General features: G+C 39.9%; 1 long non-coding RNA gene across 4 annotated transcripts in view; it reads left to right on the top strand.

Moving 5' to 3' along the window:
* LOC102901568 overlaps positions 1-15,259 on the top strand; it is a 52,148-nt gene extending 36,889 nt beyond the window's left edge. For 2 of the 4 annotated variants that reach the window (XR_006586503.1, XR_002145816.3), the window contains exons 3-4: positions 10,114-10,486; positions 14,838-15,259. This is a non-coding gene — a long non-coding RNA (uncharacterized LOC102901568). Of the gene's footprint in view, positions 1-9,205; positions 9,291-10,113; positions 10,534-14,837 lie in introns of all 4 variants that reach the window. The other 2 variants (XR_006586504.1, XR_006586502.1) reach the window with 2 other exon arrangements.
* Positions 15,260-15,954: the final 695 nt, after the last annotated feature.

The raw sequence follows: 15,954 nt of genomic DNA, 5'->3' as shown, positions 1-15,954 counted from the left end.
TTAGGGCACCTGGGTGGCTCACTCAGTTGAGCATTCTCTTGACTTTGGCTCAGAGTCATGGGATCGAGCCCATGTCAGGCTGTGTTGAACATGGAGTCTGCTTAAATTCTCTCTCTCTCTTTCTCTCTCAATCTCCTTCTGCCCCTTTCCCCCGCTCTCTCTAAATAAAAGAAGGAAAGGAAAGGAAAGGAAAGGAAAGGAAAGGAAAGGAAAGGAAACCCATACATATATAGCCAATTTACGACAAAAGAGCCAAGGATATATCATGGGGAAAGGACAGTCTCTTCAATAAATGATGGTGGGAAAAGTAGACAACCACATTCATTCAAGGAATGAAACAGGACCACTATCTTATAGCATTCACAAAAATTAATTCAAAGTATATCAAAGACTTAAACATAAGACCTGAAACCATAAAAGTTTTAGAAAAAAAGATAGGCAGTAAGCTTCTCAGCATAGGACTTGGTGATGATTTTTTAATCTGACACCAAAAGGAAAAGCAACAGAAGCAAAAACAAACAAGTGGGACTACTAAACTAAAAAGCACAGTGAAGGAAGATATCAATGAAAGGAAAAGGCAACTTACTGAATGGGAAAAAATATTGTAAATTATATATCTGATAAGGGATTAACATCCATATATATAAAGAACTCCTACAGCTAAATAGTAACCTCCCCTAAAATCTATTAAAAATCGGCAGATCTGAACAGACATTTTTTCAGAAAAGACATACAGATAGTCAACTGGTACATGAAAAGATGCTCTACATCATTAATCCTCAAGGAAATGCAAATCAAAACCACAATGAGATACCACCTCATACCTATTAGAATGGCCATTATTGAAGAGACTAGAAATAGCAAGTGTTGGCTAGGATGTGGAGTAAAGGAACCCTTATGTTCTCTTGGTGGAAATGTAAATTGGTAGAGCCACTACGGAAAATAGTGTGGAGGTTCCTCAAAAAGTTAAAATAGAACTACCATATGATCTAACAATTCCACTTCTGGGTTATTTATCCAACGAAAATGAAAACACTAACTCAAAAAGATATAGGCACCCTCATGTTTATTGCAGCATTACTTACAATAGCCAAGATATAGAAACAACCTAAGTGTCCCCTGATGGATGAATGGATAAAGAAAGCATGGTGTATATATAGGGGTGCCTGGCCAGCTCAGTCAGAAAAGCATACAACTCTTAATCTTGGGGTTGTAAACTCAAGCCCAGTAATGGGTGTAGAGGTTACTAAAAAAATTAGTTAACAAAAAATAAATTGTGGTATACACACACACACACACACACACACACACACACAATGGAATAATATTCAGCCATAAAAAAGAATGAAATCTTGCCATCTGCAAGAGATGGATGGACCCTAGCGTCTACAAATCCAATAACCTTCAGGTAATGCTGATGCTGCTGATCTGAGAACCATACCCTCTCTGTTTCTAGACCATACACCAGGCATCCTGTCCAAAGGATCCCACTGCACAATCTTTGTCCCTGAGCCCAGCTTCCTGATTATAGCCCACATTACTGGTGTGCATACCACCAACATGAGGTCCATTCCAAGGAGTGGTTATTTGAGAGTGAGTTAGAGCTTAGACATGCAGGGATGTCCATGATTGCCTATGAAAACTCTCATCATGTGAGATGATGAAGGAGGGGGCAAAGGAAGAAAAGGAGGTATACTAAGAGTGGGTGGGGAGTTGGTGGGCAGTGTCTGGCTCTCCCCACACTGCCAAATTCCAATAGGGAACCAGAAGAAGCTCAAGAATTGTTTCAACCTGACCTTCTAGGTTGTTATGAAGGCAACTTTGTCAAGGTAGGAGTACGGTACAAATTTTATTTAACAGTTTAATATATAATAGTTTAATAGTTTGTTAAATATTTAGCCAAATAGTATATGAGTCTCCCCTCTTATTGCCTGCCCTGGCTTGGGCCCTGCAAAAATTAGGGGCAGGTCCCTACAAAGAAGACATGCCTCAAGCCAGACCCAGAGTCTTGTGGGAGCTGGAACTAGCCAGAACAAAATTTCACCAGGAATGTGCAGAAATGCTGGCAAAGGTGTGCAGTGGGAGGCTTAAGCTATCATCTGGGCTACATTCAAATTTCTGGAAATATCAAAATATGATAAGGCAAACTATGATAAGATTGTACTTGATAAAAAGATGGCCTCATCCCCAGAAAACTTACAATCACATTAGAGAGGATGTAATCAAAGACAGGTAATACAATGACAACAATTTGTCTGATATATGTTGAAATTGAAATATGTATCAAAAACACACACACTATTGAACTATTGAGGAACTATTGAACACTCAAGCAAATTAAATGAAATTTAAAGTGTTGAAGGTATTGCATTAGTTTTCTAACTAATCGAGAAATCGCAAAAACTAGACAGAATTACCAAATATTATTTCAGTGGTTCTGTACTTGAACTCTCAGTGTGAAGTGCACAACAAGATTCCAAAACCATAGTCACACCTCTGTGTACAAAGAAAACCACAGTGCCAAATATTCTTTTCTTCATAAGGCCGTTGAAAGTCTTGACAAATCAAATTTGGAACATACTTGCTTTTAATACCCATAAGATTTCCTTTCTTATCGGCTAAATTCAGTGGCTGTTAGAGATCAAGTTTGGTCAGGTTGATTAGGAACAGGATCAAATATAAAGAGTTTTGGCCCAGAAGTCAGAGCCCACTGAACTTTAGTCTCAATTCTGGACTCTAACAAGCTATGCAAGCCAGGGAAGCTGTTAAACTTCTCTGTGATCCTTTAAATGAACATGATTACGAGGGCTTCAGCACAAACATTCTATGGTATCTATGAATGTATTATTGTTTTCCTCATAAAGTACTGCAGCTGATGGCATGATTTTCTGTCACCAAAAGAACTAACACATATCAACAGAGTAAAAGAGGAAACACAAGTTGAATCTCATTTTTACTCATAAGAATATTGAGGCTCAAGTTCAGAAGGAATCTATACCAGTTAAGGCTCACATAAACAGAAAGGTGGAATTTATTGATTTGAAATTAGAAAGCCCATAATTAGGCAAGGTTTTCAGGTGTTCATTCTTCTAGGTTCAAGTTCAGTGAAAAGTCACTCACTCTGTAGTCTAGACTCTTATTTTAATTTCCCAACAGTCCTACAAGGTAGGTATTATTGTTCCCCTTTATTAAATACATGTCCTTATTTCATAGGTTTGTGTTGAATTTAAAACAAAGCCATGCATTAAAAAAGCACTCAACACAATTCCTGGCACAAAGAACAATAAATGTCAGCCATTATATGTACTTATATATTTTATTACACATAATACGTTACGTTTTATGATCTGTACTAGTGAGCTTTAAATTGTGCTCCAAGGAAATAGAAGTTTCCATGGGTTCCACAAACAATGAAATATCTGCCATCAGTAGTGAGAGTTACTAAATGAGGAGTCAATTTGTTCAATTTTTAAGTGTATTTTATGTATTTGTATGTCCATGTAAGAATTTCCTTGAAAAAATGGGTCTGATGGCTAAAAATACATTTAAAAACCACTGATATGTTCCAATCCATTAATTTACTAATTGTAAAACTGAAGCACAAAGAGCTGAAATTCTTAAATTCTCTGCTTCGAACATATTAATAAATCTGTTGCAAGTAACAGAAAATCCAAATTAACTGGCTTAAATAATAAAGGCAAATAATCAGTTACATAGCTAACAGGAAGGCCTTATAAGTAGGGCCTATTTCTGGGTTGAATGGATTCAACAGCTCAGTGACATCCTCACTGCCTGTCTGTCCTATCTGCCTCCCCATCTGTTTTATCTTGTACTGGACTTTCCTATGTTGCAAATGGCTGCAACTGTTCAGGCTTGAAGATTATCCGAGGCTATTCAGAAAGAGACAGAGTGCTGCGATGTCAGCATTCCATGTGAGAATTATGACATTCACCTTGATTGGACCACCTTGGGTCATGTGTCTACCTCTGAACTAGTTACTGTGTCCTGAGGGACTGACTATGCCATTCAGGGTACAACCTTGAAGTTGAGTGGGATGTTGTTCACCTTCCTCCAAAGCACACAGGCTGTCTGTGGATTGGATAAATGCTCAAACAAAAACCTGGGTACCGTTAGGAAAGGAGGAAGACACGCCCTGAAATGTGTGACTTTGGGCAAGTGACTTCCCTTCTTTATAAAATAACATGCTGGACTGGATCAGTGATCTCAAATGTTAATATTCATAAAAATTGCCCAGGTTACTCATTAAAAACTGCCAATTCAAAGACTCCATGCTAGGCAGTTTACATTTTTTAATAAGCACTGTACAGTCTCTGATGTAGGTGGTCTGCAGGCCACACACAGAGAATCACTGGACAAGATCAAGGCTACTCAAAGTGAGGGCCAAGGACACATGCCAGTTTATGAACTGTTACTACTCTCTAATGAGATAAGGAGCTCATTCCAGAATACAAATCAACTGTGACACTAAGAACACCAATTGAGCTAAAATGTTTTTGAGTACCTATTATGGGCCAGGAACAGTTCTTGACACTCGCGGTACATCAATAGCGTGAGTAAAAACAAAAGACTCTACACTTGCAAAGTCTGTTCTAGAAAAACTAAATCAACCCAGTTTCCTATCATTCTAGGTATAGAGAATAAAAGAAACACTGAGTTAGACAGGAAATACAGTGGAATGGTATGTAGTTCAGTTTAGTTAGAGAACAGCTTTTTTTCTAATGTCAGACTTTCTTGACGGAAACAGCAATACACTGATAATCGGATCACAGTGGAGTTCCATTCTCCGAATTATAATGATTATCAGAGGGCAGTATCTCTGCAGACACTAATAACCAGGGAACAAAGGAGGTGGGTCTCAGTGAGACATAGAGGGATCCAATCGATGGAGGACCACAAGGCACTAAATGCTGCAAAATCTCGCCCTTCAGGCAGCAGTGTGGAGAAAGTGAGGGCAGGAATGTTCTACATGGCCCTAGGGACATTTTACCCTTGTTATGCCATTGTTGCCAACCAGATACTACTTCCTTAATGTGAAGCTCTGGGATTAGGCGACTGATTCACAGGGAATCTAAATTCAGAAATGGCCCCGTGCCACTGATGAAGGCAGGGCAACACGGCAAACTGGTACTAATCCTTGTTTGTGTTAGCCTTCTTGTTGAAGCACATCCTTTGTGACAAATTGCATATCCTTCCCCTTGTACACTCCTCTGGGGTATGTTAAATCGCAAAATATTATTCAGGGATAATATTTCAAAATTCTGTTGAAATGAGATCAAGGAGCTTAGAGTTAGAAAATTAGATTTATCAATTTCAGTACCCTTGTATTTTAGAGGTAGATGATTAGGGAAGCAGTGTTGGGTAAAGTAAATAGATTTGAGTTTCAATCCCAGTTCTGTCCATTCACTTAGACCTTATTTTATAAATGTGGGTAATATCTGTACCTACTTCTTAAGGTTGTTGTGAGAATTATAGGAGCAATTCATCTAAAGCACTCAGCAGGGTGCCTACCCACTTAATAAAACGAATTAAACATAAGTCAAAAACAAAAACAAATAAACCCAAGCTTAATCGGCAATCTAAGATTGTAATAGATGTAGCAGAGGAACTGGTAGTAATAAAGATCTAGGTTAGTACAGGAGACATTCTTTGATTCTATTTCTGATAACCATTCTCCAGGTTTTTCTCTGAGAAACCACCTACATCCTGTCCCTCCCACAATCCATGTGCTTCAGGATGAGTTTATGCCACCCCCAGCTTCAGGACTAGGCACATAACTAAAGCCTGATAGATCAGGTCATTATGTGACACTGCATTGTAATGGCTTTAGGTATGGGAACATGACCCAGTCACAGCCATTGAGATACAATGACAATTTTGCTGGAAAAGCTGAGAGAAAGAAACCTAACCTTATTCTGTTGAACTTGAAACCTGAAGAAGGTGCCCCGTGGGTTTTGGCAGTTGTCTTGCCCCAGGTGGAGGTGGGGAGGGTGCAGGGAAACCAACACAGAGAAAAACAGAGCACAGTGATGGAGAGAAAGAATCCTGATGACATAAGTTGGTGCCTAAATTCACCTCGCCAAGCTTTGGTTAAATGGGACATCGAGTTCCCCCCTTTTTGGCTTCTGTTATTTTAGCAATCATTTATTTTTGGGACAGAGCGAGACAGAGCATGAACGGGGGAGGGGCAGAGAGAGAGGGAGACACAGAATCAGAAACAGGCTCCAGGCTCTGAGCCATCAGCCCAGAGCCCGACGCGGGGCTCGAACTCACGGACCGTGAGATCGTGACCTGGCTGAAGTCAGACGCTTAACCGACTGCGCCACCCAGGCGCCCCTATTTTCGCAATCAAAAGAGCCTAAACTGGTATACCCACAGATGCATCATGTAAGGTATTTGTATTAGAAAATAGACCTGGCAGCTCTCCAACTCATTTTCTGAAACTAGTTTATAAGTAATTGGGGGGGGGGGGAGGGGGGGAGAAGCACATGATCATTTCAATGGATACAAAAAGGGACTTAATAAAATTCAGTATCCATTGATTTAAAAAAAAAAAAAAAACAAACCAAAACTCAACAAAACGGGAATTGAAGGAACCTTCCTTAATCTTAATCTGATACATGGTATCTGGAAAAAGAAAACAGCGAATAATCAACTGAGTGAATCATTGAAATCTTCTTGGTGATTGGAAAAGAAGACAAAGACAGTTTGATTCACAACCTCTACTTGACATTCTTGGGTTTACTAGAGGCCCCAGGTAGTGCAATAAAGCAAGAAAAAGAAATAAAAGACACAGCAGTTGGAAAGCAGAAAGAAAATACAAAGAATCTACTTTATATTATTAGAGCACTGAGACATTTTAGCAAGGTTGCTGGGATACAAAGTCAATAAAGAAAAATAAACAGCATTTCTACACCAAAAACTAAAAAATAGAAAATAAAATTTGAAAAACGGATACTATAACCAATAGCATCACAAATATTAAATACCTAGAAATAATTTTTTTAAGTTTTTATTTATTTATTTTGAGAGAGAGAGCACGAGACAGGGAGAGGGCAGAGGAAGAAGAGACAGAATCCCAAGCAGGCTCCACACTGCCAGCACAGAGCCCAACGAGGGGCTCAGACTCACAAAACATGAGGTCATGACCTGAGCCAAGATCAACAGTCAGAACCTTAACTGACTGAGCCACCCAAGCTCTCCAGAAATAAAATGTCTTAAAAAGGTATAAGATTTTTATGGAGAAAATTATATAATTACATTGAAGTATATTAAAGAAGACCTGATTAAATGTGAAGATATACTATATTCATTGACCAAAACACTCAATAGAATTTGGGGGGTTTGTTTTAGAATTTAACAAGCTGGTTTTAAAATGTAAATATAAGGTAATGCAAAGGGCCAAAAATATCCAAGACAATCTTGAATAAGAAGCAAGAGGATCTGCTCCAACAGATACCAACATATGTTGATATCAAAGCTACAGTAATTAAAACAGTATGAAATTGACATAGTAATAGACAAAGAAACCAACAGATAAGAAAAGCATTTCCTAAAAAAGGACCTACTTATATGGACTTTGGTTTAGACATAAGTGGCACAGGGCATGGGGAAAGGACCATATTTTTTTTAATGATGCTGAAATCCTTGAATATATATGTGGGGGGGGGGGAATGAAATTGCACCTGAAAGGTAGTAACCTCATTGGTAAGCAGGCATGTGAAATTTAAAAATCACTGGGAGATACCACAGCACACCAGGATGGGGGTCATGTGAACATCTGAAATACCAAGTGCTGGTGAGGGTGTGAAGCAACAGGTATTTTCACATACAGCCAATGGGAGTGCAAATCTATTCAGTCGCTCTGCAAAACAGATTGACATGATTTGTTAAAGGGGGGGAAATGCACTCTATGACCCAGCAATTCAATTCTACTCCAGGTGCAGAGCCTACAAGAATGTGTGCCTATGTGTACAAACATCCACAAAGAAGAATATACATGGTTTGTCATGACTACAAGCTGGAAACAACCCAAATATCCAGCAACAGTAGAACGAATGGATTTTTACTTAAGTGTGATATGATCACATAATGGAATACTATATACCAATGATGATGGACAAGCATTTAATATAACATGAGTTAAATATAACATGAGTAGATGTTCAAAACAGTCCAGGGGTGCCCAGATGCCTTGGTCAGTTAAATGTCTGACTCTTGATTTTGGCTCAGGTCCTGATCTCACTTCATGGGATCAAGCCCACGTCTGGCTCCACACTGAGCATGGAGCCTGCTTACGATTCTCTCTCTCTCTCTCTCTCTCTCTCTCTCTCTCTGCCCCCCCTTCAGCTCCTTCCACTGTTCACACATGCCCTCTCTCCATCTTTCTCTCTCTCCCTCTCTCTCTCTCAAAAAAGAAAAAGTAAAAACACCGAACTGTTTTTAGACAACAGAAACATTACATTTTAAAGTTTAAAATAGACAAAACTTAACATGTACTGTTTAGTATGCTTACAGAGGTGGTAAAATGATAAAGAAAAGCAAGGGTGTGATTACAACAAAAGGAGACTGATGGAGAAAGGGAGGTCTGGGGATGGTAAATAGTCTATCAGTGCTCTCTAGTAGAATTTTCTGTGATGATGGAAATTCTGTATATCTGAACTGGCCAACACTGAGCTGTCAACACAGAGCCCGACGTGGGGCTCGAACTCACAGACTGTGAGATCATGACCTGAGCTGAAGTCGGACGTTCAACCTACTGAGCCACCCAGGTGCCCCTCATTTCTTTAATTAAAATGAAAATTTAAACAGCCACAAGCAGCCAAGAGCTACTGTATTGGACCGTGTGGTATCTATTTTGGATCAATTAAGGTTCAATGGGAAACAGCCATCTTACTCAAAATAGGGTAATTTGAGGACTATTCATTTAGAAGACAATAATTACAAAGGTGCAGGAGTAGGGGAAACACAAGTGATGGTTTTGCAACCTGGGGCTAGTGGCAGCCAAGTTGTTACCACTCCTAGGCCTGCAGGAACAAGGAGAAGCTGTGGTTCCTGGAATCAGGACAGAAAATTAAGTAGATTCTACCATGTCATGAGGAGTGGAAAGACACAGTCAGCCCAAGATGGCCTCCCATTAGGAGCCAAGGGAACAGATGCCCTACCCCCACTCTCTTTCCTTCCTCAGATCTCCCACAGAGGCTCCCCATCAGCCAGACCCAAGAGAGAGTCAGAGAGAAGAGTTGTTAGTCAGCCTCCAGGGTCAACAGCAGGTAGACAATGGATGCAAGGAGAAAAGAGAAGATATCCAACACGTGGATCTTGACCTGAGTTCTTGCTTCATTATTTTTTATTATATCATTCCTATACATGTTATTCTTTTCTTTCCATATGAAACTGTGGTTTACAAAGAGAGAGAGAGAGAGAGAGAGAGAGAGAGAGAGAGAGAGAGAGGAGAAGGAAGGGAGGGAGGGGTTAAGGAAATGAGGGAAAGCAAGATAAAGGAAGATGAGTTAGAAAGAAAACAGACCCAAAAAAGAGGTTAGTGAGGGAGGGAGCCAAAACATAAGAGACTCTTAAAAACTGAGAACACACTGAGGGTTGATGGGGGGTGAGACGGAGGGGAGGGTGGGTGATGGGTATTGAGGAGGGCACCGGTTGGAATGAGCACTGGGTGTTGTATGGAAACCAATTTGACAATAAATTTCATATTTAAAAAAATAAAAATAAAAAAATAATAAATGTTTGGTAGAATTCACCAGAGAAATCACTAAAAAAAAAGTATAACATTTTTAAAACTAGAGTTGATTTCATTAAAGAGATGTGTCAAATATAGGAATTAAGAAAAAAGAAAAAAAGAAAGAAAGAAAACAGACCCAACCAGTGAGTTCTTGCATCGTATATTGCTAAGAACGTGATGGATTTATCAAACCTGAAAAATAGTAACCAAAAGTCTGAATAAATGAACATTACCAAATATGTTTGTCAAGTCAGTAAAACAATAGAATTTTTAATGCTATATATTGCATTCTGTTACCTGTGATGAATCTTAGATAGTAGCCTCTACTTTTTAATCTTAATGTATTTCTTTTTAAGGTAACCAGAAATTAAATAAGGACATATAACATGCTCAGGAGTGCTATGAAGAAACACCACAGTCATGTGGACCTTTGTTTTTGTTTGCCTTCCTGTGTGTTGGAACTGCACTTCAACGTTCTAGATAAAACCAGAGCCATGAACTTGAACTGCGGTTTGCTTTTAAAGATGTGTGTATCAGTTAGGAATGCTTTGGCTGGCAGTGAAAGGCAACTGACTAACAGCAGTTTCACAGAGACTATTTTTCATACATTAAGAAAAGATCTGGATGGGCAATTGCTGGTGTTGGCTCAACGCCTCAGTTTCTGGGCTGGCATCTTCCAGACGCTTCTGACCTTTTCCTTCCAGTCACCAGTGATTAAAACAGCTCCAGGTATGAAGCTGAAGGCACCTGGCATGGGGGAGGAGGAGACTCGACAGGTATACGCATCAGAATATATCATGCGGGGTATTACCCATTTAATATATCATGAACATATTTCAAGATAAAAGATGTATTTCCATAACTTCATTTTAAATGGTTACATGCTATTCTGCCATGTGGATATTCTATTTATTTTAGCAATCTGCTGTTGTTAGATATTTACATTGTTTCTATCTTTTTAGAATCACTGACAATACTGCCATGGATTTTGTCATTATTGTTGCTGAGTATCTGAGCTCATTCCGGTTTCCTTACCACACATTCCAAGAAGTGAAACCATGAAACATTTGAAATGCTTCCCCTGTGGTCAGATTTAGAGACAATGGCCACAAACAGAAGTTTTCTCCCCAAACCCTTAACAAACCACCTACATCTTGTCTTGTTGGCTAGAACCGTGCCACATGGCTACCCCTAGCAGCAAGGAGGCCGGGGACAGGGGCACTTAGCTTTTGCAGCTTGTAGGGAAGTTGGCAGGAGCTAAGGGGGTCAAAAACAGCCGTTGCTCATTGCCCAGCCAGCTCAGCTATGAATGCCTAAAATATTTCACCCGCAATGTCCAAAATAAGTACCACGAGAATAACAAATTCCTTGGCTTTAGGAATAATTTCTAGAAGGCCTCTATTTATATGTACATGTTGCCCAGAGGGGTGACCTACCATCAACACATCTGTGCCCTTTGTCGTGTTAGCATTGATTTATTTCTGAAGATTTGCTAGCAGTTGCTGAGTATAAAGCCAAGTGTTAATAAGATAACTAGGCTTTAAGATAGGAGACATATATCAGGAAATCTCCAGGACATTTAGAGTGGACCTTTAGTATCAATAATCAGGCAAAGGCACTACATTTAGCAAGAGGAGCAGGTAGGGCAGAAGGCGCTGAGAGGATGGATTTCACCCACTGCACTTAGCCTAACATCACCCTCAAAGCCAACTTGTGCAGGCAAGGCAGAGTCTCTCCAGTATGTGCTCCCCTCCAACCCGCCTAGAATCAATGAGACATGAAAAATGGACATCATGGGGATGGAAGACAGACCCAGATTTCTCCCCTCATAGTAGGGTGCTGGCTAGGAGTGCAGACTCCAGGGCTGGACTCCCAGCGTCCAAACCCTGGGCTCCACTCACTCTGTAATCTATTCACAGGGTTGTAATGAGGACTAAACAGTTAACGAATATGTAATGTAATGATTAAACAGTTAGTGAATTGATAGCATGCATAGTGTATAATAAGTGTTATATAAGAGCTGGCTTCAAAAATTAAAGCCTTGCTCCTCTGATCTTATTGACATTAGGCTTTAATATGTGTATGTTCTGTTAAAGTCTTCATTTTCTTATTATTAAAGCAACATAGGTTTACTACAAAGAACTCAGAAGAGACAGAAAAACAAAAGAAACTTCTAACAACCTACAGTATCCCTCCTCCAGATGCAAATACTAAGACGCAGCTACTACTAGTTATGCTTGATCCATCTGGATATTTTAATTTCAAAAATTAGGTCTACTTTGCGTAGTGCTCTGTATTATGTCCTTTTAAAAAATGTTAGCAACAGGGGCACCTGGGTGGCTCAGTCGGTTAAGCATCCGACTTCAGCTCAGGTCATGATCTCACAGTTTGTGGGTTCCAGCCCCGCATCAGGCTCTGTGGGGACAGCCTGGAGCCTGCTTCGGTTTCTGTATCTCCCTCTTTCTCTGTTCCTCCCTGCTTGCTCTCTCTCTCTCTCTTTCAAAAATAAATAAAGACATTTAAACAATTTTTTTAAAGATAAAAATTTGTAGCAATATATTAGGAGCATCTTTTCATATCTAGAAATATATTTCCACAGTATCTTTTTAGTTGTCACAAAGTATTCTGTTAGGTGGTTTTCCATACCCATTATCAATTCTCTGGGGTTGGGCATTGATGATGTTTGATTTGGTTTAGTTCTTTTGATCTGTTAACCTAAAAATAGACACTGTCTGTTACTTTACCAGCAAAAGATGGGCTTATTTGGGCATAAAAGAGAATTACAATCTGGGACAAACAAACTGTACTAAAACTGAAGGCAAGTCATGGGAACAAAGGAGAGTCCCCCCCTCCTTTTTAAGGAGGAAAGGGATAATTTGGAAAGGCTGTTAGGAACTACAAGTCTGTTAGAGTAAACTGGGAGTTTGACTGTGGTGGCTTCTCATTGGCTGAGCTGTTACTGGGGGGATAAGGAAAGCATGTCTTGGGGTGCCTGGGTGACTCAGTCAGTTGAGCTTCGGACTTTGGCTCAGGTCACCATCTCACAGTTTCTGGGTTCCAGCCCCGCGTTGGACCCTGTGCTGACAGCTCAGAGCCTGGAAACTGCTTCAGATTCTGTGTCTTCCTGTCTGCCTCTCCCCCGCTCGTGTTCTGTTGTGCTCTCTCTCTCTCTCAAAAATAAAATAAACATTACAAAGAAAGAAAGAAAGAAAGAAAGAGAGAGAGAGAGAGAGAGAGAAAGAAAGAAAGAAAGAAAGAGAAAGAAAGAAAGAAAGAAAGAAAGAAAGAAAGAAAGAAAGAAAGAAAGAAAGAAAGAAAGAAAGAAAGAAAGAAAGAAAGAAAGAAAGAAAAGTGTGTCTTCCTCCAGCTGGAGCCGTAGAGTAGCATCCACGCGCAAGGCTAAATCCAAGTAAGGTCAAGTCCATCTCTTCCTGGTGGGTCTGCAGTTGACTACTGAGTTGGGGGGGGGGGTGAGAAATCCCCCTTCCGAAACCTCCCGACTCCATTTTAGAGAGATTTCCTTTACTAATTTCCAGAGTTATTTTATTTGTTTTTTGTATTCTAAATGGAAGTGTGATCAACATCCTTGGAGTGAATTTCTTGGGCACATCCATGATAATTTCCTTAGGATAAATCCTCAGAGGTGAAATTACTAGGTCAACAATTATGCTTATTTTTAAGGCTTTGATGAGTATGCTTCACTTGATCTCCAGAAAATATGCATTAAAGTATGCATTCATTTCTTTATCCTTCTAGAAAGGACTAAGTATTATCATTTTCTTTGTTTGCAGTTTTCCTGTAATACTTTCTGACATCCCCAAACGGGACAGTGTCTTGGAGGTAGCACCCCCAACACAAACATGTGCTTTCTATAATTTGTCTTCAGCCCTCGGCCCCTGAGCTTTTTTCTTGCCTTTGTCTCAAGGACCTCCTGTGGTGGACTGGATTTTTGCCGTGATGTCATTTACAGCTGGAGAGTCTTTATGTTCAGATTCTGATTGGGTTGTTTCTGATCATCATCTAGGTCTGAGAACCACTACTTTTTTCAAGTCAATGTTTGTCCTAATATAAATAAATACATTGGCTACATTCTTAGGTTACAGCAAGACACATGGTGTGATTGTTATCACTGTGCTTTGAAACTAAAATTGAAATCTTTCAGCATTCTTCAGCGTTCTATACATACTCAATTATTCTACTCATCCTCTACATTCCTGGCCTATGTGCTCGGGATATAAAGGTGAAAATAATAATCATCTCAGCCCTGGAGAAGCTTGGGCTGAAGGAGAGGCAGACAGGTAAACACATAAATCACAATGCAATGTGAAATATGCCATTGAGACATTTTTATCACCTGTCGTGATAGCACAAATTGCTATGAGGGGACAACTGGACATTAAGTAACTAACCTTCGGCTCATTCATTTATTTTCATAATACTTAATAGAGCCAGGCCCTATACTTTTATTTTCAAAATGTTTGTTTTAGCATAACAAAGCAATATACACCACCTCAGAAAGATCAGGAAATGCAGGCAAGCAAAAACACAAACAAAAAACTTTTAAAACTGCCATCCCATCTACTTTCTCTCCTTTGAGCCACTATTAACACTTCAACATTTTAAGTTGTTTTCTATTCTTTTAACAAAAGTGGGATCAAAACATCATGTTTTGTAATCTACTTCTTTCATTTAATATGTCACAAACATATTTCAAGATAAAAGATATATTTCCACAACTTCATTTTAAATGGTTACATGTCGGGGCGCCTGGGTGGCTCAGTCTGTTAAGCGTCCGACTTCGGCTCAGGTCATGATCTCACAGTCTGTGAGTTCAAGCCCCGCGTCGGGCTCTGTGCTGACAGCTCAGAGCCTGGAGCCTGTTTCAGATTCTGTGTCTCCCTCTCTCTCTGACCCTCCCCCGTTCATGCTCTGTCTCTCTCTGTCTCAAAAATAAATAAACATCAGGAAAAAAAATTAAAAAAAAAAAATAAACGGTTACATGTCATTCTGCTATGTGGATATTGTATTTACTTTAGCAATCTGCTATTGTTAGATATTTACATTGTTTCTATCTTTTTAGAAGAAAGAATCTGCCGTGGATTTTGTCATTGTTGTTGCTGAGTATCTGAGCTCATTCTGATTTCCAAGAAGTGAAACCATGTAACATTTGAATCACTTCACCTGTGACCAGATTTAGAAACAACGGCCACCATATACATCTCCCAGCTTTGTTGTTTTTTGTGGTCTTGGGTTTCAGTCCTAGTTGCTGTAGATTAAACTTGATCAAAGTTTACATGTACTATGAGCCAAAGTTCAATGACTTCTACTTCTGTGGCTGTCTGGAGGGTATCACTTTGCTACAAAACACAAGATGATTAGTTCTGAAATGTCATGTCTTCTTGAAGCCCAGTTAGCGGGCTGCCTGAGATCATTTGTAGACTACCTCTCCAAGCTGACTGTCAGCATGTTAATTTTGCTCAAATAAAGAGCACGTTTGCTCTCTGGGGGTTTTATTCTTATTTAAGAAAATGAGAAGCAGGACCAGGAGGTGGAAGATTCCTTCAATGATATACAATGAACCAGGGCCTCTGAGGCAGGTACAACGTGGGCATAATGGTACCATGATGCCAACACAGCATGCCTAGCTCTTCTGGTTTCGGTGTGCCCCAGCTTATCAAATATTAGGGAAAACCCAGGAGTCACATTACAGAGCACTAAAAGTCATCGTTCCCAAGACTATACCCTGAGTTCCACCAGGCCCTCTTAGGTCACCAGTTTCCAGACTAAGCCTGGCAAGGGTCCTATCCCACTCTTTTACACTTTGAAACATGAATTCCAACTGTATCACAGATGAATTCCAACTATATGACATCCTGGAAAAGGCGAAACTATGAAGACAGTAAGAAGATTGGTGGCTGCCAGGGGGAGGGGGAGGGAGAGATGAATTGGCGGAACACAGAGAATTCCTAGGGCCGTGATACTGTTCTGTGGGATACTACAGTAGTGGACAATTGTGTAATGACACGGACAGCACCACGTGTACAACACCCACAGGGAACCCGAACCAAAACGATGGACCCTGGGTGATGACAATGTGTCAATGTAAGTTCATGAGTTGTAGCAAATGTACCCCTGCAGTGAGGAATGTTGACAACGGGCAGGACACGTATATTTGGGGACAAGGAGTCTAGGGGAAA

The sequence above is a fragment of the Felis catus genome, chromosome D1 (genome assembly GCF_018350175.1).
Source record: "Felis catus isolate Fca126 chromosome D1, F.catus_Fca126_mat1.0, whole genome shotgun sequence".
In the NCBI taxonomy this organism is placed as follows: Eukaryota; Metazoa; Chordata; class Mammalia; order Carnivora; family Felidae; genus Felis; species Felis catus.
This window is presented reverse-complemented; position numbering and strand designations above follow the sequence as displayed.